General features: G+C 43.6%; 1 protein-coding gene across 3 annotated transcripts in view; it reads right to left on the bottom strand.

The window, feature by feature from the left end:
- The window catches only part of LOC131211790 (CD63 antigen), a 51,823-nt gene that overhangs the window by 23,177 nt on the left and 5,699 nt on the right, over positions 1-22,947 (bottom strand). For 2 of the 3 annotated variants that reach the window (XR_009156915.1, XM_058205406.1), the window contains exon 2: positions 7,359-7,387. The exons of the other annotated variant lie outside the window; for it this stretch is intronic. The gene's annotated coding sequence lies outside the window, so the exon portion shown is untranslated. The remainder of the gene's footprint in view (positions 1-7,358; positions 7,388-22,947) is intronic. 3 annotated transcript variants of the gene reach the window in all.

Raw genomic sequence — 22,947 nt, 5'->3', positions numbered from 1 at the left:
ATATGTTTTGGTTAAAATTGGCATATTTTTATGTTTATCAATGATCCTTAAATAAAGCATAAATATTATTTACACATGAAAAAAACAATGGATGAATGAATGGCAAATGGCAAAATGGCATGAGTTGATGATATTGATGAAACCTGTTTTATATCAATACATCAAGGCCATCGGTATTCCTTCCAATAGTCTAAACCCTCAAAAACCATTCGACCAGCCTTAGAGGAAAATATATAATCATTCATTATTGTACTACTGACAGTTTGATTTATTATAAATCGAACAGCTTTGTCAGTGATTTTCTTCCAGAATTCGTGAGCAAAAAATCAATTCGATACAAGCACCATCGACAGCGACCATCAGTACACACATTAGTCACGCAAGATCTATGCATAATTCGAGCCAGGCACTTTCCCAAATCATTTTCGGCCAAAGATCGGGCGAACGATGGGCGGTGGTTAAAATCTTTACGTAAATGGAGGCGCCTTGTTACCACAGCAAGACACAGCGTGCACCAACTACGGGGCTGATCGGTTCCGTGGCTCAGCGGGTTTCGTAGCGGCAAAACATGAGGCAACGAAAGTTTCCCCACACATGCTGGGTGATAAAATTAATGAACATCGTGTATCAATTCAATCCATCTTCCGACGTCCTTCACATCGACTTCCGGCAACTCCAGGGAGTCCTGGTCTGGCGGTTCCGATAACGAGATGAAGGGTGCGCTCACCGGAAACATGGCTCCGGAGAGGCTTTACTTTTTCGCCCGATCGAACCCCGATTGAAACCTAAATTTCGTAACACCTAAACGATGAGGTCAGGATGGTGGATTTGCACACATCCAACTACGAAGGTTACCGAACTACGGTTGAGGAAGCACCGCCAATACAATCCGTGGTAAACGAAAGCCAAATTATAATCATAGCTATCATCATCATCATCATCATCACCGGCTTCTTCTTCCTAGCAATAGGACCGTTTTCCATTTTCCAGTGAAACTTTCGTCCCCGCATCCCTCAGGAGTGCTTAATTGAATCACGATGATAACCGTGGACGGGTCGGTTCGATGGTGGTTGGCTAGTTGCGCTAGTGGTAAGCGGGGCGCCGCAATTGAATCTCGAAACGGAATACATGTACGCCACTTCCGGGCTAGTATTATTTAATTGGCCTGCAAGCGCGATGGCAGAGCGGATGTCCTTCTGTCCACGGTTAACCTCACGGGGACGAAAGTTTTCTCGCTTCGCTAGTTAAACAATGACTCAGAGCGAAGTTTGCCTTCGTACTTCTTGGGGCCAATAATTGCTTGGTGGATGAAGTTTTTCGTTTTATTTTTCTACTGAAATTTGATTGGGCCATTTTAGGGATAACGGTCTTCTGCCCCGTTAAAGGCAGTGATAGGCGATGTTCTCCATGATGATGCCGGTGTTGCTTCATTTTCAGATGATTTGAGCTTAATAAAAGATCCTCCCTTAATGCTGCTTTCCAATGGTAGACATACCGTTAACATTCTCTCTTTCTTTTCAACAAATCTCTCGCTGCCAATCAAAATGTCAAGGTAAATATAAAAAAAATTCATCTTTCTGGTCTAAAGCAAAGGGCCTGTTTTTCGTGTATGACAGCAGTAGGTGGTCTTCTGCCTGCGAAACCACTGGGGATTGTGGGCCACATGAAAGTAGCGATTTTTGGTAGCGTAGTGAAGTAGAACACAACAACGTACCGAGAAAACACATCAAAAGTGTAGCTAAATGAATCTCACGCAGACGGGAACATATCGAGTAAAGTATTATATCCAACGCCTAGCATTGGGCAGCTTGCTTCATTCCTATGACGAAATAAGTATAAAATAATTGAAACTAAAAACTTCTCTATGTAAACTTGAATTTAAAAGTCACTGCTGGTCACGCGGATGAGTGGTGTGCTTGAAACAATAGTTGAGCGTGCCGAACATAAAAGTTCCTCGAGCGCGGGATTAATATTGTGGATTGGTTTAAAAAAAGGGATACGAGAAATAACCATATCGATTAGGAATCCTTTAGGGACGATACAACACCTGACTGCCTCCAGCGATAGGAATATGGGGTAAATAATAGGTTCCTCAAATAGTTAGATAAGATAAGTTTGAGTTGGGTCAAATAAGATAAAGAGAGATTAATTACACACCATCACAATCACAACCAAAAACATTCACAGAGTTTCGACAGTATTCGATAGATTCGAAACGATATGATGTATGTCAAGGTCAAGGGAGGTAAAGGATAATTATGTAAACCTTTTTCGAAAATATACACAAAAGATTGTTATGTGAGCTTTCGAGACTTTTAGCTTTTATTTTGTTTGTGCCATTTTTGCCTCTCATAAATTATCGCAAAGCGATAACCATTTGCCATATGGACAGTTATTTTACAACAACTTTTTCAGCTAATACTGTCAATATTAAGCAATAAAAAACGTACCTCAATAAATAAAACAAACTTTAAACCGAATTAAGGTCCGTAAACATCACTCGAATACGGCCTCGTATCCATAAATCGAACAAAAACAACAAAAGGGTAGCAAAGGGCAACATATTGAAATAGGAGATATTGCTGAAGCAGGAGAATACACCTTCTACCAAATAGACCGGTACTCTTGCTGGACCATTCTAACCTGACCAGGTGTGAATTCTTTTACGCAACCGATCACAAAACGTGCCTTCCACATAGCCACAACAAAGCTGTAAGGACGCTTCGATTTTAAATACTTTCGAGAAAGAGATCGGATTGGTTCTAGAATTTCGCCCCACACGACATGCATGGTCAGTCGCGATAGGATTTCATTTCCGATTCCACCTCAACCGATAAACCGGAACCGAGGTAGCGCTGGATTGATTCGCCGACTCGGTTAGTATCAGATTCCGCACAGTGAAACGACGGCAATCGATACCACACTCCAGAGCAATATCATTCGTTCAGACAAGAAGACGTTAGGAGTCATCTGGGAAAGCCATCAGTTCTGTTCCTTGTGAAGTTCTCGGTCGCCTCTTACCACCTTCGTATTTGCCTCTGAAGGCGCAGCCGAATTTCGTGCTTACTGCTCCGGAGGGAATGTGAAAACCCGTAAACACCCGCCACCGTTAATCGAGCAGGACGACGTCTCTTTTTCAGCTTCCGATTCTGAGGCTTTGCTGCTTATCCAACGTCCCCGAAGAACCTGGGCCTGGCGTAGCGAAAGCTGCTTTTCTTGGAATTAAATATTTCATTTCCATCGGAAACTGAATATTTGTGCGTTTATTTATTTCGTGCTTAATGATTTGGTGCTCGTTTTGGGATTTCCGACCACGAAGCAAGTCAACTGGAACCGGTAAAGTAACGGCCTAGCAGCTTTTCGTTTGAAGCAAGCTGTATCCGAGCCGTGCTGTACTTTGCGGAACGCAATCTTGGAACGGAGCTGACGCGAATGTGCTAACGATTACAGATTACTGCGAAGTGTTGTAGAAAGATTGAACATTGGTCTAGAAAGAAGGATCAAGTTTTACGCATGTGGTTAAGCAGTTTAACACCATTTAGTTTTCTAGTAGTGATCCATCGATCAGATACGAAAATGTATATTTTAACCGTTCCAAAAAACATTCAAAACACCTTTTCAACATTGTGATTAATACAATCATTACATTGTCACTGCGTTCTTCTAATATTGAATACTATATTTAATGCTGCTAAAATTCTAGAAAAAACAGCATTTGATAAAGCTTCATTATACTGAATCAATTTGAATACCTGTCAAATCTGAATATTAACAACTTTTTAAGTCCTTCTCATGAGTTTAATGTTCCAAACACTACTTCCAGAGCACAACCAAACACTTTTGCCAAAAATTCAGGAGCCGTACGAAATGGAACAACTGAATTCGGAAACGTTCCGAACGGCATACTCATAAAACATTCAAAAGTAGGTGCATGCGACAAAAATACTTGCCAAGCAATGCACCTTATCACAATGCACACAATTTGAATGAAATGTTCACACATCAACCAACACGCTGTAGAAAAAGAACTCCGTCACGCATACACGTTTGTAGTTGGCAAAGTGTTTAGTAAACAGCAAAAGTGCTGCTGACGTGACGCCAGAGACGAGCGAGATGTTTGCACCCGACGGGAAGAAAGTTGCACCCGACGTCAACAAGAGTGGCGAAAATCCCGAGCCCGTGTTCTTATCGCCATCTCCGAGATGTGGCAAAAAGCGTAGGACTCACCGTCGGAGATAAGTACCTTTCCTGCAAATAATAAAGAAGATGAGCTACACGGTGCCCCATATTCCTTGAGTGTTCTCTGCAGCAACTTCAACCCGCGATTGTCGATGCGTTGTGCATTTCAATTCGCACATTTCTTGCACCTCTCAAGGTATAAGTGGGGCAAATGGAAATTTTATAACAATTACTTCCTCCTTGGGAATGCCGGATAAAAGTGGTACACCATGAAGCAGCATAATTCCCTTTCTGCTTGTTTTACTGCGACGCCTGGAAGCAACGCCAAAGGGAAAGTCGCGATAAAATGGTGAGGTGAAGCTCAAAAAGTTTGTTAAGAAATTAAAAAATAAAGAACGTACTTTTACATTAAGATTATTATTGCTTTACCCCGAATCGGCGACGCAAAGTACACGAAAACAGTTTTATTGACAAGGAAATGGTCGTTATCATTGGTTGGTCTTTATGGTTACAGTAGAAGAAACAATATTATGTTTCCATTTATTTCGCTTCCCATGCTCGCTCCTCATAACAATGACCCTGTGTGTGTCTATGTATCCAAAAACTGGAAAGCGAGCCTCCAAGAGAACCGCGAGAACGAAATTTCATCGACCGAATTTTAGCAGCATCTCGACCGTTTTTGACATGGAATTTTCGCGCATTCCGAGGTTCATGTGTCGGGTAGAATGTTTCCCGAGGGCATGAACGGAAGGACGTCCGTCTTTCTGGAATGATGTAAAGGCGTTTCTGGGGCCGCGGGCGGTAAAATGAACTGTGCTGACATTATCTAATTAAAAATAATTTATCATCATTTGCCAAAATCCTGCGTAAACTGTGACCACACCAGCACTCTGGTGTGTTTGAAAATTAATCATCTAATAAACACATTAAGTTAGAAGCATTCTTCCAGCTAGGGAAACCTGGCGTTTGCCCATAAAAATGAATGGTAATAACAACATATTTTTTTGACATGATAATTATATTGAAAAAGAGCAATGCTCCGATCCGGTCCTTTCGGATACAATGGAAGCCAAAAGATTTATCACAAAAAAGATAGCTCCATTTAGTGCGAAAGGAAGAAAATGAAAAGCCAATAACGGCAGCACGAAAACGGCTGGAAAACCCATCGTGTACGAAAACCTTTCGAGCTGCTGGCGCACCACATTCAACGTTTTTCGACGGTTCCCCGTTATCAAATGAACTTTTATCACATCGACAGATCGCATTAACAGCGTCTCGGTAGCGACCATAAATAATACATTATATTGCTGGGGCTTTGCAAAAAAAAGTTTCCGGTTGTCTTTCTCCGGTATCGAAGAAAGTATCACTCCCCACTTCCGAAAAAGTATCACTCACAAGTACAACGCAAGCGGTAAGTAAAGTTTCTTTTTTGTCCTCCACCGGTCCACAGCAAATCGGGGGACCTTTAATCGTCTTCCCATTCGGCCGGAAATCGTACAAGGATAACACGCCCTGAACTCGAATAGGGAAACACAATAAGACGATACACATTCGGCACACAGGATTTTCGCATGAAAGTTTACGCAACACACGTTAGTTCGGCCAAAAGCGTTCGGTTTTTCTCGGGACTGTTTGAAGAGAACACAGTAACTCTTAAACACTGCTTCCCGTACGCTAACTCTTAAAGGCACCAAACTGTTTGCCGTGCCGGAAATATAGGGGGGAAATTTTGTAAAAACATTTATTTTTCTGTCAGCCAGAGTCCTGTATGGTAATTTGCTTCGAAAGCTGCGCGGGTGGCACGGCGCACTCGGAGTGGTGGTGGTTGGTTTATTGCCCATTTCCGTTTCCCAACTGCCGCCTAAGGAGTTTTAAGAGCGCTGTTTATCTCTCATCTTCTGCGAACTCGAAAACAAATCAGCAAAACACAGTGGGAACTATACAGCCTGCTTTGAAGTGTTTGTATCGTCGTTTGTTGTCGAAAGTAATCGTGTTTTTCGTTTGAAATTTTGTTTTCAAAAGTAGAGCAGCAAACTCATTCGCAGGAGTTTCACAAATTTCCATGGAAACTGTATCATCATCCAGCAGCCGGTTCTTCTGTCCGACTATTGTAAGCTTGATAAACAATCCCCACAACAACCAGGCGGCCCTTTTCAATCAAACTAGGGTTTTAAGATGATTCTTGCGTTCGGGACAAACAGGTAAGAACGTGGGATTAACGGCGTTTGGTCCACAAACAGGCGAAACACATGAGTAGATTCCTGCCTTTGGCCACGATTTGGTACCGATATTTGTCAGATACTAAACCAAACAGAAGGAATGTTCTTTCGCCGAGCCACCGTTTTAATTATAATCTTTTGAAAGAAATTGCCTATTGATTTTAATTTATCGAAGAGAAAACTGTCTTTTTTTAAATTTAGCTATTCCGGCATGAATATCAATCATACGTCTGAAGAGGTTCGCATTATTTTAATCTAAATTTCATTATTATACCATAGGCTTTGCTCTCTGTGTTCGCATCTTTATCAGAAAGAATTTTCGAAACATTGTTACGATATCGCTCGTGTGATTTACAGCCTTATCGTCAAAAGGTTTGACTTTTGCCATGCGCCATGCTATCTATGCTTCACTTGCTGCCCGCTCCTTTAATGAGTACCGAAGGAACGATTCGCATTCCGTTTTCTCAGTTCGTTGAACATTTCAACTTTCGTTCGCCAACAATCCTACTCATTTTGTCAAACATTCCTTCGCCAATATACGTTACGCAATGGGAGGAATTGTTCTCACTTACTCCCGCGGTTCCCTTGCCGTCGGAAGCGACATCGCTCCGGCTTGTTAGCTACTACAAACGCTTCCACAGCACGCTTCCCACCGAACCTTCCGGAACGATAACTTCTTCTTCCGGCTGTTGGCGACAGGAATTAAAATTAATTAAAAAGGATTTTGTCAACCGCGGTGTAGAGGTGTTTAGTTTGGCAGGGTTTTACGTACTATTTGCATACTAATGCTGGTTCAGCGGGAGGTTTGTTAGAGGTTTTTTTAGTTTTTTTAAAATTATTTCTTAGAATAAACGATTCACATGCGTTAGTAACATGGTGTAGTGTTCAATATTAGGCATGATTAAATTAATTTAAAAAAGTTGACATAGATAAACGGAGCACACCTAATAGTTCTCTTACCTTCAATAAAGATGATCAATGTTAGAAAACTGCAACGAAAACGATATTACTTAAAATTAGTATACGAACAAGCTAAATTTAAATTTACTTGCTCTTTCATTCATTCAATCATTAGTTTAACATCAATCTCAAGCAGTATCTCTCCAGTTATCGAATATGTTTCTTTATTACGTTGTACAAAATTCGTTACCACCATTCGGGTTAATTGATTTAAAAAGAATCAATTTGGTGCTTTGCAGTATCATGTCCCGAAACATCACAAGCATTGATAAAAGAGTGCCGTTAACTGTTTACGATGGTGTCCTTCCTTGCTGGTGATGATGTTCGATGGCAGGATGACATTGTACGTTAACGAGGAACAAATTATTGTTCCTCGCACAAAAAGACAAGATGAAATGTGTGCAAGGCGAGATGGGAAGCACAGACAATTCATCTGCTATCGGGGCACACAGTGCCGAGTACTTTATGGGTAGTTTCTGCAAGAAGACGAACACTTGGAACGTGGCGTGGCGCTGGCGAGAATGAAATGACAAAACACAACGGTGGGTGAAATTTATGAACCATGGAAACCCATTTTATGCACCATCTAAGACGTGCCTTCTTTTGGGGTCGCGCTTCATTTTAACAAGAAACCAAGGGCCATAAATTGGGATGACGAGCACACGATGCGCCCGGTTGCAAGGACTAACTTCCCGATTATTTTCGAGCACAGCATCTTCGCTACTCTCGCCTCAGCAAAACGAGTCGTCCTGAAACGACTGTGGAGCACTGAAGAGCTCCTTGGAGAATAAGTGACTTCTGTGAGTGTGTCTGTGTGCACTATTAACAAACTTATCCCCGATGAATTATGTATGAATCAACTAGTTTGTCACATTATGCTGGCCACGCAACGTACGCCACCCAGTGCGAATGATGCATAATGGATTGATACATTTTCCATCCGTCAACACACAAAGAGCACCAACATTAATCATTCAGTAAGCTCTAGGAAGACAAATCACGCATTCGCAGTAGATTTGACTATTGACTCTAGAAAATAGTTAATTGTACAACAAACGGATGAAATAACCCTTGGGATTTGCATTCAGTAGAGCGTTCCTGATTAAAGAAAGCACTTTTCAGTCCAGCACCTTCCACAAATAAGATTTTCTTTAATTGAAAAACTTTCATCCAGATCCAGCACGACCCCGAACAACAAAGTATTCATGAGGGAGGCCGAAAAGAGGGCAGAAACTCCACAAAATCGGTCCCGTTCATTTATCCACGGATCATGAAGTTACTAAGTCGACCGTAAAAAATGGTCCAAATAATGGTCTCAGAGCGAGCCGCACAGCGAACGGAATGAAATCGCCGTGATCCAATCTAATAAACCTCTTATCAAATACACCGCACAATGTGTCTGGACACTCGTTCCACATTAAACAGCATCAAACGATGCTCAAGGCTTAGCCAACGTTGGAGGAGTCACGCGGAAGAAATTCGACGAAGGAAAGCCGAACCATATCAGAATCTAACGCCTCCGGCTGACGTCATTAGGGTCAGCGTGATTTCTTCGACGAATAAATGATTATGACTGTGCCAAGCGACGATCATTACGATGTTGCCGATTGTGGTTGCGTTCGTGGTGGCGGCGATTAGTTTCTGTCCGATGCCCGCGAACCACCAACGAACGATTGTCCCCGGAGGAATTACTCGATTGCACCGATTCGATGCTTCTGTCTCCCTTTAATGCGTTCTTTCATTTCAGCCCATGTTGTTCCGCCGCGGCCTGTTGCTCGAGGAGGACAGAAAAATAAACCCTCATTAAATGTTGTGGTTCCATAGAGACAATCACATACAATACGTAGAGCACCCACCATTGTGGACCGGACATTAATCGAATAAAATATGCATATCGCAGAACAGTCAAGACAACCCACAAGCCCACAACAAAAAGGTAATCGTTTCATGCAATAAAACAGGAATCAAATTTTCGAAACGATAAACGGTGGTATATTGTTTCGACGATGGACATAATGGCTCCCCCCAAAAGAGGCACAAGGCGATGTCTGGGTGCCATCTCCGCGCGCAATTCGAGGTGGTTAAAATCACGAACCGACAATGGATTGTAATGGTAATGGGTTGGAAGAAAAAGAACCCCGGACCCCGGAAGAGACCTCACCCCTTCCTGACGGAGAACCCTAAGGCGACATCGGCGTGACGTGTAACGAACAATACGCACGCAAAACAGAAGGTAAATAAACGGAACGCTACTCCAGAAAAGCACGCAAACGCGACACGGCAGAAAGATAAATTACCATCATTATTGTTCGAAATTGCGCGTAAAAACAATCGAACTCATCGCGCCGGTGGAACGCAAAACACGCAACGAAAGGGACAATCCGTTCGCGTTTTCCGCACAAAAAAAGAATGCTAAAGAAGCCAGTGGTTCTGAGCTAATGGCGGAAAAGCAACCGACAAAATTCTCCTTTGGAATTTAATCGGAATCTCGTGGCGGAGAAAAATAAAATGTGGCAAACAGGAAAACAAAAAACTTTTTTCAACAAATATGCGGCCTTTTGGCCTTTTGGCAAGTTTTTGTGTCATCAAACTAACCGGAAGCGGAACATCTCGCATTTTCAGCTAATTCTTTACATTCTATTTTATTTTATTTTTTTTTATTTTTATTAATTTATAAACCCGGTTGCTTAAAGCTATACAGGCGAGGCTTAAGACACTAAGGAGAGGAGAGGAAATAGGAGAGGGAGAGGAGAGCAAAACGGACAACAAAGTAGAACGAGACTCCTTTGTGAGGCAGATAACAGCACCTAGGCTGGATAAAGGTTTTGTAACAGGGCACGTCTGAAGGACGCTAGAGGAAGGTGGAAGTCAAAGTAGCAGTAGGATTGATTAAACGCACGGAGACAACGGAGGAAGGGGTCGGAGGAGCCATAAAGAGTGCGGCGAAAGGGAATGAGGAAGCAATCACGGCGCCGTAGGGAGCGTGAAGGGATATAAAGAGGAAGGCGGGCGAGGAGGGCAGGATCGTCGATAGTGCTCAGCAGCAGCCCACCAATGAACAGATTTTGCGCCACACAGCGCCTATCCACTAAGGACAGGAGGCCCAATTGACGACAGCGGATCGGGTAGGGTGGAAGATCAGAGTACCTGTACCCTAGCTGCCGACAAAACACCATGCGGGTGAAACTCCTCTGAACCTGTTCAAGCGCATTGGTAAGCGTTTTGCAGGAGGGGTCCCAGACAATGCACGCGTATTCCATACCAGATCGTACCAGGCAACAATACAAGGACTTGAGGCAGTCAATGCTGCGGAACTCCCGGGAGAGAGACCGAATCAGCCCCAGTAACCTAAAAGCTTTACTACACACTGCCTCGATGTGCGCAGAGAAGGTAAGCTTAGAGTCAAGCGTCACCCCAAGGTCTTTCACACAAGAAACGCGGGCGAGGGGGGTAGACAAGATATTATAGTTGTGTGAGATAGGAGAGGAGGATCTAGAAAAGGAAATGACGGAGCATTTCTCAGGAGAGAGAAGAAGATGGTTAGAGGAGCACCAGAGGCAGACGGCGTCTAGCGCATACTGAAGAGACAAACAGTCAGAGATGCTATTAATAGGAAAGAAGATTTTCAAATCATCCGCGTAAAGCAGATAGCCTGGGGATTGGAGGATAGAGGTAATGTCATTAATAAAAAGGATAAACAAAAGGGGAGAGAGGACACTACCTTGAGGGACACCAGAGGTGCAGCCGAAGTCCTTGGAGAGGTACGACCCAATGCGAACACAACAAGAGCGCATCGACAGGAACGACTCAAACCATTCGAGCAGAGCGGGAGCGACACCAAGCTTCCCGAGCTTAGCAAGAAGGAGAGCATGAGGCACACGATCAAAGGCAGCTCTAAAATCAGTGTAAATCGCATCCATTTGGCCCCCGCGATCAAGTTCCGCCACCGTACGGGAAACGAATTCCATAAGGTTGGTTACAGTAGATCTTTGGGGAACGAAGCCATGCTAGTGCGGGCTCAACCATGAGCTAACTGCAGAAAGGAGGGACGGGCGAACGACCGACTCAAAGATTTTACTGCCGTTGCACAGAATGGAAATACCCCGGTAATTAGCAACGCACGCCTTGTCCTTATTTTTGAAGACCGGGATCAACTGGGCCTTCTTCCAGGCCGCAGGAAAGGTCCTTGTTGAAAGCGAAAGTTCAAATAACAGCGCGAGTGGAGATGCCAGAGATGATGCGCAATGCTTAAACACAGAGGCCGGAATGCCGTTCGGATCAGGAGCGAAAGAAAGACGAAGATCGGAGAGGACCTTCTCGACCAGATCCACGTCGATTGGCAGTTCGGATACGTAGAACACACCCTCAGGCGTGTAGGAGAGGCCTGGGTCAAGACTAGCCGCTGAGGACAACGGTACCGCGAACAACGCAGCAAAATGACTGGCAAACAGGGAGCAGATGTCAGCAGGGTTGTCGGCAATGGTGTCGTTGAGGTACATAGCACTAGGCAGACAGCCAGAGCCTCTGCGAGCACCAACGAAACGCCAGAAGGACTTAGGATGGGAGCGCAGGCGGGATTGCAGACGGTCGACATAGGAACGGTAACGGGCCGCGTTGTAAATTCTATAGGCCCTCATCGCGTACTTGAACAGCCGTTTGTTAAAAGGCGAGCGAACGCAGTAGTATGCACGCTGCGCCCTATTTCTATCCCTACGCAAGCTACGTAACGTGCGGTCCGCCCATGCTGGGCCAGAGGAAGGTCTAAAACGGGGGGAACAGGAATTGAGGGAGGAAATTATGATGCTGTTAAACTGAGACACGGCCAAGTCAACAGATTTAGAAGAGGAAAAAAAAGACCAGTCGACTCGGGAAAGGATCTCGCTCAATCTATTGTAGTCAGTCTTACGGTAGTTGAAAGGAGGAGGATAGGAGAGATACTTAGGTCTAGATACACTATGAGGTAACATTAGCGATAGCGTTAACGCTAACGGTGGGTGGTAGGGGTCGATGTTCACCAGTGGAGAGATAGCCGGCTCCACGGACAAGGACCGCGAGCAAGTCGAGTTAGCAAGCACTAAATCTAACACCCTGCCCATGTGATTAGCCACGCCGTTGTGCTGCTGCAGTTGAGATTGCAGCAGCATCGATAGGAATACCGAATTAGTGATGGGCTGTACTCGCGATACTGGTTTAAAGTACGACACGGGGACAGACGAAGTCGTAGGAATCGGAGTCCACTCGAGCGAAGACTGATTAAAGTCACCAAGGAGAATTAGAGAATCACTTGCCGAAACTTTTCCAGCAATGTCACTCACGCATTCGGATAGCGACTCAAGAGTATCCTCATCCGACGATAGATCCGGAGGTACATAGACAGTGCCGAGGAAGATACGTGGGCCAGTCGGCAGTGAGATCAATACCCATACAGTCTCCAGTGAGCGCTGAGTGACAGTGATTTGCGCTGCTTGAAGTTTAGACGAGCACGCGATCAGTACGCCGCCGCCCTTCGATTTGACGCTGTTGAGTGCGGAACGATCGCAGCGAAATACGTGATAATCATCAGTGTTGAAAAAAAGACTGGACGGTAACGACGAATCAAGCCAAGTTTCGGTCAGTACCATGACATCGCAATTAAAAACCGACGAAGCCAGCCATACTTCCGATGACTTAGATCGCAATCCCCGAGCGTTTTGGTAGTAGATCGTGCAAGACACCGCTCGGGGAGATACCGCAATCGGTCCACTACACCGCTATGCAGGCGAACCGTGCTGCACAGCAGGCGGGAGGAGTGGCGGAGCCACCTCACGCATAGAGGCAGTACGAGGTGAAGCATCAGAAGCAGTTGGAGATGAGAGTGGTACTTTATCAATCGAGGCCGGACGGTGTACAAACTCGCCGAAACGCAAAGCCGACGGCCACGTGGTAAAACATTCTGCGGTGTAGTTAAAGTATTTCGAATCCATCATAAAATAATGACACCACGTCACTAAAATGCAGTGGCACGTGTTGAAAGTAATGGTCTATTGTTCGACGATACAATCCGATGGCAACATTGAAAATTGCCGCAATGAATGAGCGGCAGGCACCGACTGGCGTTTTGGACAAACTAAAAATAATACTTTAAATTCTTGTTGCAAAACAAATTCAGAAGCTTCTAATATTCCCATTATGATGGTAATTCACTTTTACTCACAAAGGAACAACAGTGAGATGTTAAAAAACTTAGAACTAAATCATTTTTTAGTTCTAAGCACTAATAATGATTGCTTGTAATGATTTACCATAAAATCGTACAGAGTTTAAGGACGTTTATAAAAACGACGAATGGAGGACCACTGTCGCCAATTCCGGAGTGATAAAACCAGATGATAATAAATTTGTTTTGGCCTGTATTTGAAGATATGTGAGTTTCCTAAGACATGGCAACAAGCCACACAACACAAGTGGCTACCGGAGAACTTTAAAGGGCGTATAATTTCGCGTTTTTATTATGTAAATGGCCACCATACGATTATACGATTTGACACCGTTGGACACCGCCTGCATTGGAATGACTTTGCAACATTTGAAAAATAACATTTGCCAAGTTATGGCCGAGATAACACCCGAAATACGCAAAAAAGTTATGGAAAATTATCTTATCAGAATCATTGGATCCCCCCCTAGATCATGATTTTTGAAACAAGAAATAAAAACAATATAAATGAATAGATATTAAAAATAACTAAAAGAAGTAAAAGTTAAATAAGTTCCATATAAGAATTTACAGGTATTTTGGACATTTTTGTTCCTACTATTAGTGGAACGCATCAAAAGTTGCTGTAACAAGCTGCTGCTCGTTAGTTTGGAAAATTTCAATCCCTAGAAGCTTATTCTTCCAAAAGGGAACAACAAATACGTTGTTTCGAGAACAATCGATCGAGAGTGTGGTCCGTTGTTCCAGCAATTTCCAGCAACGGTCTCGCGAAACGGTCCGCAATTGTCTGAAAAAATTTAATTTGTTTCACCATTTAAAGCCTGGTGGGTGTCTGTTAAAAATTGAAAGACTTGCGGTGGGTGTAATTGTTACCCATTGTTTGCTTCCCCAGCATAGTTAAGGGTTCGTTTCGCCAAAAACTCACAACCATTCAACATCAACCCCCGCGTACGATTGAACTTCGAGAATCGACCTTTTAACCGGTTGCACTTTACGTGCCCAACATCACACTCCGTTATATTCATGTTGGACGCAGTAGAATTCCATTATGTTACCAAATTTCTGGCATTCGTTGTTTCTTAATTTCTACTAAAAAAGGACTTGTGTGGGTCATTGATGGTGGGAAAGAAAACACATGAACAACGCACCGAACCCGACACCGCTGCGTTTGACACCATTTTGGTAACACATGTCGCGTACAAAATGGACGAATGCGCTGCGGTGAAATGGTCGCTGCTTCCCAACTCCCATTCTGGGCACGTCGGTGTCGTGGCGGGCCTAGGTATTCGTACCGGTGCCAATGCCGGGGTGGAATAAAAACAATTTCACCACCATTCGGAAAGCTATCAGATGGCACTTTCCGCTGAGTTTTCCCTACTACTCCCAAATTGTAATAAACCCCTACAGCGCGGGCGGATGCTGATGGTGATCGTTTGCTTTGCATGGCCCGCTTATCGGCCGAAACCTTCCGCATCGTTCCCGGATAATTAAGGTTGACATTCACCTGACATTCCCGGTACGTGCCAGAGGCGCCACGTCGGAAGTTATTCCACCGTGAAATATTAATGGAATCATGATACGAGGGGCGCACCGAAAGGGCAGCACGCGGAAATGGTAATTTAAAAAACTTTTAAAAAAAAACCTTCGTTGCAAATACGAAGCACGGAGAGCGATAGGGGCAGTTCAAGCTGTCGCATATTTCAATTTAACCCGACTAAGTGAATGTTACGACCAGTGGCGTACGGCAGGCTACGGGCACCGGTATTACAACTCGAGCACGTGTTACAACCGGTCAATGTCAACGGCACCTGTACCGTGTTTAAATTACGCCTCAACAACCATTCGTAATATGCGAACACAACGCAGGGAAAGCGTAATAAATTTTCATTACATGTATCCTTTTAAAGTTGGAGCATATTTCTTTACACTTTCAATTACACTTTCTGAATCCTGGGAAAAACCAATCTTTATCATTGTTAAAAATTAATCGTAGCTTTGCAGGATGTCTAAAAAAACTATGTTGCCCCTCAGAGGGCTCATAGCAAATATGTTTCGTCGAAGATGAAAATTTTATTCACAGTCTCGTGGTCCGTAGTACCACCGTGCACAGCATCGTGTGCAGTTGCACCGGGAACGGCGAGCTCTCGGTGGTAAATCACTCTCCCGAGACACGCCGCATGAAAGGCACGGATTTCCGTTCTATCCACCAGCGGGTGAGAAAACCTGCGTGCGCCCGGAAAGAGGCTCAAAAACCTGGCTGCCCGGAGCATCACATCGCACAAATCGCGAAATCCACTCTGTAAAGGAAGCAGACACAACTTTTACCATTAGTACAACGAACGGGAACGAAAAAAAAAACAATCCACTCTTGACAAAGTACCATAAGCAATGAAATTGGGAAAGTTTTGGCCGTAGGCTGCAGAGACGGCTCACGGCCACTGGCAGTAAGCGGATGGTCCTGATTCGGGCTACGTTTTTCCGTACCAGGCTAACTCCAGGCTCATGATGGTCACTGTGGCTTGCAACTATCACTTCCGCTCGATTTCGAACGGCAGCCACAAGGCAAGTTTAGCATCCTCGCCCGAGAGAGGTTGGTGAAATAGTGTACAAAAAATTAACAGAAAGCATTCTTCCTTCGGCCACGGATAAGTAGTGCCGTGGAGGTCTGCGTTCCTAGGAAAAGTCGTGCAAGCGTTACAAAAACTAACAGAAATAGTCGCTTCACTCCACGCTGTGGTAGGGAGAATTTATAACAGAAATTAAGCCAGGTGTGGCCACAACAGCATGTGTTGCTGGAGTAGTACATCTGTTGAGCCAACTACAAAATTGGATTTTAAAAAATAATGTACTGGCTACAATGTAAACTTTATGGTGAAAACACCCAGAGCAACTACCTGTTCTAGGCATAACGGCGAAGTAAAACACCAACAATAAGCAGATATTTAGAGAAAATTTATGATCAAAGATAATAGATAGAAATAGATAAAAATAGAAAACTTTAAAGAAAAAGATTAAAGAAATATTAAAGTGTATGCTCATCGAAGTCAAAAGATCTGTTTTCATAGGTTGATAATCAAAATGTGCTCTTCTTGTATGTTTTGGCTACATTTAGTGAAAATACGTGTGTTTGAGATGATGGTGACCCTTCAATGTCAACAATTTCAGACTTCATTTTGATCGTTACCAACACAGTTCGCGAATAAAGCCGAGTTCTTTGTGCCGAGTAACATCTGGCATCGTACGAAGAATTGATAGCTCGTTATTCGCACCACATAAAGGCGAACTTTCTTTCGCTCTTTCTGCTACTTGAGGTTTTAATCTAGAAATGTCACTCAACTGTGGCGTACAGTATCGGGCTGCACAAAGCTAACGTTTACATTGCACAACCTGCGTGTCAAGTGGGAAAAGTCATGTAATTGAGTTTTAATTTCTGTTTGCAGGGTTATTGTGACCGACCCAACGAGAGCACGCCCTACGCCGACAGGCAAGCAAACATTTTTTTTCCATTCGAAACGCCGTTCTATTGCAAAAACTCGTTGCTGCTGCTGCTTCGTCTTTCTTTGCTGGAGCTCAACCGCTTTAGTGACAGAGACAAAAGTCGTATCATTTGCGTTGCAATGCGTCAGGTTCAAAACGATGCTTACGAGGCGAACCGCTTAGAACCGACCGGAGGGCCCGACCGTCCTTAATGGCTGAAACGTGATTTTACTCTCGTCGACGGCGCGCTCGGCGATAATCTGCAAGATTATGTTGGCCTCTTTCCTCAAAATGAAAGAATTTTTTCCCCACTGTCTTCAAGCGAAAAAAACACAGCAAATTCGCCGACCGTGCCCCGACAGTGAATTTAAATTTTTATTAGGAATGATTTCTGGCACTGGAACCACGAACGAACGAACAGATGCTGCCCGTGACATTAATGAGAAGCCGAAGCGACAGCGGTACTCAGAAATATCGATTTTTTCCTGCGTCCCTTAACCCACTTAATAGGACAACGGCACCGAGAGTCCTGTGGTTTGGAGAAGGCTTCTCCGCACGAAGCAAAACGAAGATGGAATCCGTATAAACATAATTGAAATACCGCCGACGTATTCCTCTCAAATATATTCAGCGGCTGGACGAGAAGATTCGGAGTATCATTTTCGTTCTCTCTTTCCAGGAAGCCGCCGTCAAAAAGAGCAATCTTTCGTCGTCCAAATCGTCCTTTCAAAGTGGCTACCGACCGAATGTGAAATTATTACTTTTACGGAACTAATATTATGCTAGATTTTTCACTTGGTTGGTGCTCTAATTGAGAAAAAGTCAGGATTTCCCGATGCGGCGTTTCGCTGAGAGAATTGAAAAATCGAAAATAAGAAGGTAAAGCAAAAAAAATTACATTTCCTTTTTTTTGGAATCAATGGTATCGTGTTTTGTTTTTAATTGCTGGCGTAAGTATGATTCTGCTAAAAGCCACTTAGAAGGTGGAAATTTGGTTTACGTTTGATTAAATTATATTAATTTTACCTTGCCATTTCATTTCGTTACTTCATTATCACTCATCAGTTAGATGATATTTATTGTGTCCTTAGCGTTTGGTCGTAGGCATTTAATTGATTATTTGTCAATTTTAAGCAGATAACTTTTGATTAGAAAAGTAGAGCACACTTTTTGTGTTTAAGCTTTCTATAACAATTTCGAAACAGCAAAATACTCAGTGCATCTGATGGTTGAGAAGATGCGCTGTTTGGTTTATTATGTGTTCCTTGCGATGTTAATCTTACAATTCGTTGACATAAAACTGGTCGTTATATTGCGATGTCAGCACGTTAACAGAGGTTTACTACCGGAACACACGGATCCACAATCTTTCAACATGAACCATCATGGACCGTGGACCACCATGAATGTTCATGTTCAACGGAACAGATTATGAGGTAGTTTTCTGAGTTCGTTCAGCCTAAGCCATGCTGTAAACCATTTTGTCAACAAACAGTTACCGCCAGCCAGCTGCTCTACTTTGTTTGTGACTTAGGCATTTTAATGAGCATGGGTTTATATCAATCTAAATTATTGGCCTGAGTATATTGATTTTCTCGCTATCGTACGATCTATATTGATTTTCAATCGATTTGTTCGGATTACAAAGAGTCGGAACGAGGTCACGATGGCAGTTTCCCTTATGCAGCATTCTGCTGAATCAGTCGATATCCATCGCAAACAATGCACAAGCATTGGTTTTCAAACATAATTAAAATCCATGCTCAACTGTACAATCAACAAATAGCATTATCTACTAAAACCAATGAGCTTTCATATTTTTGTAATAAGGAATTCTATTCAATTCCATATTCGACTGACTCTCTTTCACTCCAGTAGGACACGCGATCTGGCCAACAAGTTGGGTAATGTTTAATACTACCTTCTGAACTTGTCCTCAGGATCAAGAGCTTTTACAAACTACAAAAATCTCATCAAACATACTCAATGGTTTTAGATTTTCCTCAAGAACGTTACATTGAGTTAGACAAAGAGTTATTTCTGTAAGGAGGAATTTTAAATTCACTGGAACAGATAACAATATCCGGTCGATACATCAACTATGTTTTACCATGTTTCTAAATTTACACTCCTCGTAACGGCGATGGGAAAAGCTGCACACCCCAGCACAAGACCCGGATTATGATTATTTGATGCCAAAAAAACACCTTGATTATAGGCCACAAGTAGATTCAATACAAAATGCGCATCAGGTTTCGGAACCTAGCTACGGCTTCCTGGGACTCATCGCTACGGACCACGAAGCAAGAGAGGTGGTGACGGTGGTCTAAGAACGGTCGCCACCAAGAACTATAGTAAAGTTGCGTGCATGGCACCTGTTTCGGCAACCAGGCACCTGTTGGCAGATTGCGAATGTAGGCCCATTGCCTAGAGAAAAGTAATGAAATGGAGGAAAACATGCTTTGAAAACATGCGCCCATGTTCGCGTACGCCACTTATGCTCGCCGTACGGGAAAGGTACGCGTACCTAATAGATGTTTAATAATAGATATCCTTCCCTTTTCAACGAAGCACGGCTGAAAGGCACGTTTTTTTCCTCACACAACCATAATTACTAATCGAGCGTCAGTCACTATCGATCTTTCCCGAGACAAAGGACCTTTGTTTCCTGTGTGTTATGTAAAAATGTAACTGAGTGGCGCACGTGTTCAGGACGGGAGCTTAGAAAATGTTCTATTCCCATCTGAACTCGACGGAACAACAGTGGAAGGTTTCACTTCACAATCCAACCAGAATTAATTAAATACAAAGTGTAATTTTTTACGATACTTTTCCCAAACTCAGCCTAGATGCGATGGCAAAACATAATATTTCACGCCCATTGGACCAGTCGGTATGATCTGTGGAGTTATAACCTTTTGATTCGTCTTTCTTCACGAGATGCGATATGATGAAATAGTCATCGCCCTTCGAGCAATAAAATCTTCGTGATGGAAGTGTTTGTGCTGTCCCGACCCGTCCTTCCGCTGGGAGGATTTGAACGATTACATTCGCCAGGTGCGGTACAACGAAATTCCAGTTTCTGTCTCGTTTTCTCATCGATTCGACGGTAATAAACCAATGCTTCCTTCGCAGCACATCAAACGCAATCCCGGCGAAAGGCTGACGCCTCAAGTATGGTCACCTTGCTACGGTTCCGTGGCGTAACGAATCGATTTCTCGCTACCATCACAGCAGAAACCGCTCGACCGAACCATTTCATTGAACGAAAAATCCACTTTTCGACACAAATAATTCTCGGGAAATCCGGGAGGATCTCAGCAGGAGAGTATACCCTACACCACGGGCCCTTCTTGCCGGCGGGGAACGTTTCTACGCAAGTGCTGATTTGTGACAGCCGAGATTGATACACGGCGCTCGCAGGTGGCAGCGCAACAGCCGGCACCAGCGAAATTGGACAGCGAAGCGTGCCAGTGGTCGCTATAAAAGCGCAAAAGAAAACGACCAAATGTTTCGTCAAATTGAGATTTCTGCAACTTCTACAGTACATCAGTCTCGAGGGTGACAGGGAACGTACGAAAGCCGTACGCACGACGCGCCAAACGATTTGGACTTCGTGACTCGAATTTCCACGAGCCAAATGTGTGCCGTTCGCTCGTTAGCGGGAACGGGAGAGTGACAAAATTTATGAAACGTGCCTTAGCACTTAACGACAGATTGACAATTTTATCTTCATTGCGAAATCTTAATCAACGCGATAGCCGGTAGGTGAGAAAGGTGAAAAGTGAACCGCTCATTGGAGGCCGTTTGTTCCGTGCGATGCCTTCACGGCATTTTTGGGCGTATCGTAGGGCAAACAGTTGATTTATGCAAACACCCTCCTGCGAAGATTGTTATTTCGATATTTTCATACGGCATTTGTAAGAAAAGACAAAGACAGTTTACATCCTGTCTGTAAATACATTCATCACACCATCGGCTTGATATGTAAATGTTAAGATGAGGCGTAAAACCAATGTGCAGTAAACTTACGAAAATGAGTCAAAACCAATAAACATAAAACACTTAAATAATACTTAACATATAACAATTGTAAAGAAGTCAAACCAGAGGCCAATTACAACAAAAACATGCAAAACGTCCTCCTCAAGTTTCCAATCACTTCAGTTTTAGTTTTCTGTAACTCTTAGTCATAATAAAGGCGCTCATTAATATTCATATATTATTTTGTCTATTAAACACAAAAATCTAAAGGATCTCTGTCCCACGATACAATATTAACCACAGGTTTCTTATAGACTAGCGAATTAGAAGTCCTTAATAATTGCCCCACGGCACGGTGTAAGCCGCCGGTAAACATAATTGTTTAACATCGCCCTACGCAGAGAAACCCCAATTTTGTCTTAATGGAATCTCACTAAACGCACGTTCTCGGAAACCCCGGCAGAATCGTGAACCCTCTGAACCACTCGGGAAACCGTTCAAGATTAATTGAGCATGGCCAAGAAGAGCAGGAGACAACTTTAAAATATTGTTACAAAATACTAAGCCGTGACCAAAAACCGACCCGATACGGTCGTCGACAGCACGAACTGCCTCTGACATGTAAGTGCTGCGTAGATGGAGGTTCACGGCCGGAAGTGCATAAAAGCGCGCACCAGAGCCTTCCACAACAAAGGCCTGTTCCGAGCCTGGGTTCGGGGAAAATTTTCACCATTAAAGTTCTCGCGACCGATCCGTCCTGTGTGGCGGGCAGGGATTACAAGTTTTCCACCGGTAAAATTATCGCGCAGCACGCAGTGAGACGAGCGCGTTTCCATTAGAGACCATTCCATAATTCCATTAGCCGGGAAGTGGTGCCCGGTGGCATATCCAATCGCTTTCCATTCACCCTGCCCGATTTTGAACGACGACTCCGCTGGATGATGATAGATTTGGTCGCCAAAACGTAAAACTTTTCGCAAGTAGCATTGTTGTACGTGCCGAGGCGCCTGGTTCGGCTCGGTTTCAAATTCGAAACTCGTCGCGGTTTTGCTATTTTTCAGCTCGCATTATCCTTGTTCGGCAAAAGTATACGCAACTCGCAGGGCAAAGCTTTTTATCATCTCCAGGCACCCGGCGTTGCCAGGCGCGGGTCATCCGGCGGAAAAATTAACCGACAAGATTTACGTTTTTATTCGCTCCTCCATCATTTCGTTTGGCTTTTCTGTTACCGGGGGTTGCGGAAGGCGCGGGCTTTGAGCCGATCGTTAATGCATGAACTGCACCCAGAAAATTTATGGTTTCATCATTCACCACCATTCGCCGTGGGAAGGGCGCATTAGGAAGAGTGCTTTTTGCAAAATAAGGCACGAAGCTTTATCTTAGCGAATTGTTCACCGAATGCTCCTAAATTATTCAATGTAATCGCCCAGCACCAAAGTACTGCCGGAGTCTTACCGGAATTTTTTCGGATGTCGGTCGGTTGGTGTTTGGCAAACAATGGCGTCTAAAATCTGTTCGAAGTTATCAAAACACGGCGAGGTTCGGTTATGTTGTTCCAGTATGCTTCATGTTGTGAAGCAGTTTCATGGTCGTTCGTTGGGGAAGACTTATAATATTCAGAAAATTTGTGGGCGCAGACCGCTAATTGTCATCTCGAATGTATGATCAAACTAATACGCCGCGTACGATTCGCCATTCGTATGGCTGCACTTAGCAATGCTGCGAGTAGTCGAAAAGCATGTTATGCGCAACGCTTCCATTTAACAGCCACACCGTTCGGATAAATCATGATTGAGGAGATTGAATACTAATGGATTGAATTTTAACCATATTGCATAAATTTGATGCACTGCATGTGGTCACTAAATTTCAGCCACAGTTTGGCAATGTCTGTTTTTGTGAAATAATAAAAATAAATTTCAGCAGAATGGT

This window comes from Anopheles bellator, chromosome 2 (assembly GCF_943735745.2).
Source record: "Anopheles bellator chromosome 2, idAnoBellAS_SP24_06.2, whole genome shotgun sequence".
Classification (NCBI taxonomy): Eukaryota; Metazoa; Arthropoda; class Insecta; order Diptera; family Culicidae; genus Anopheles; species Anopheles bellator.
This window is presented reverse-complemented; position numbering and strand designations above follow the sequence as displayed.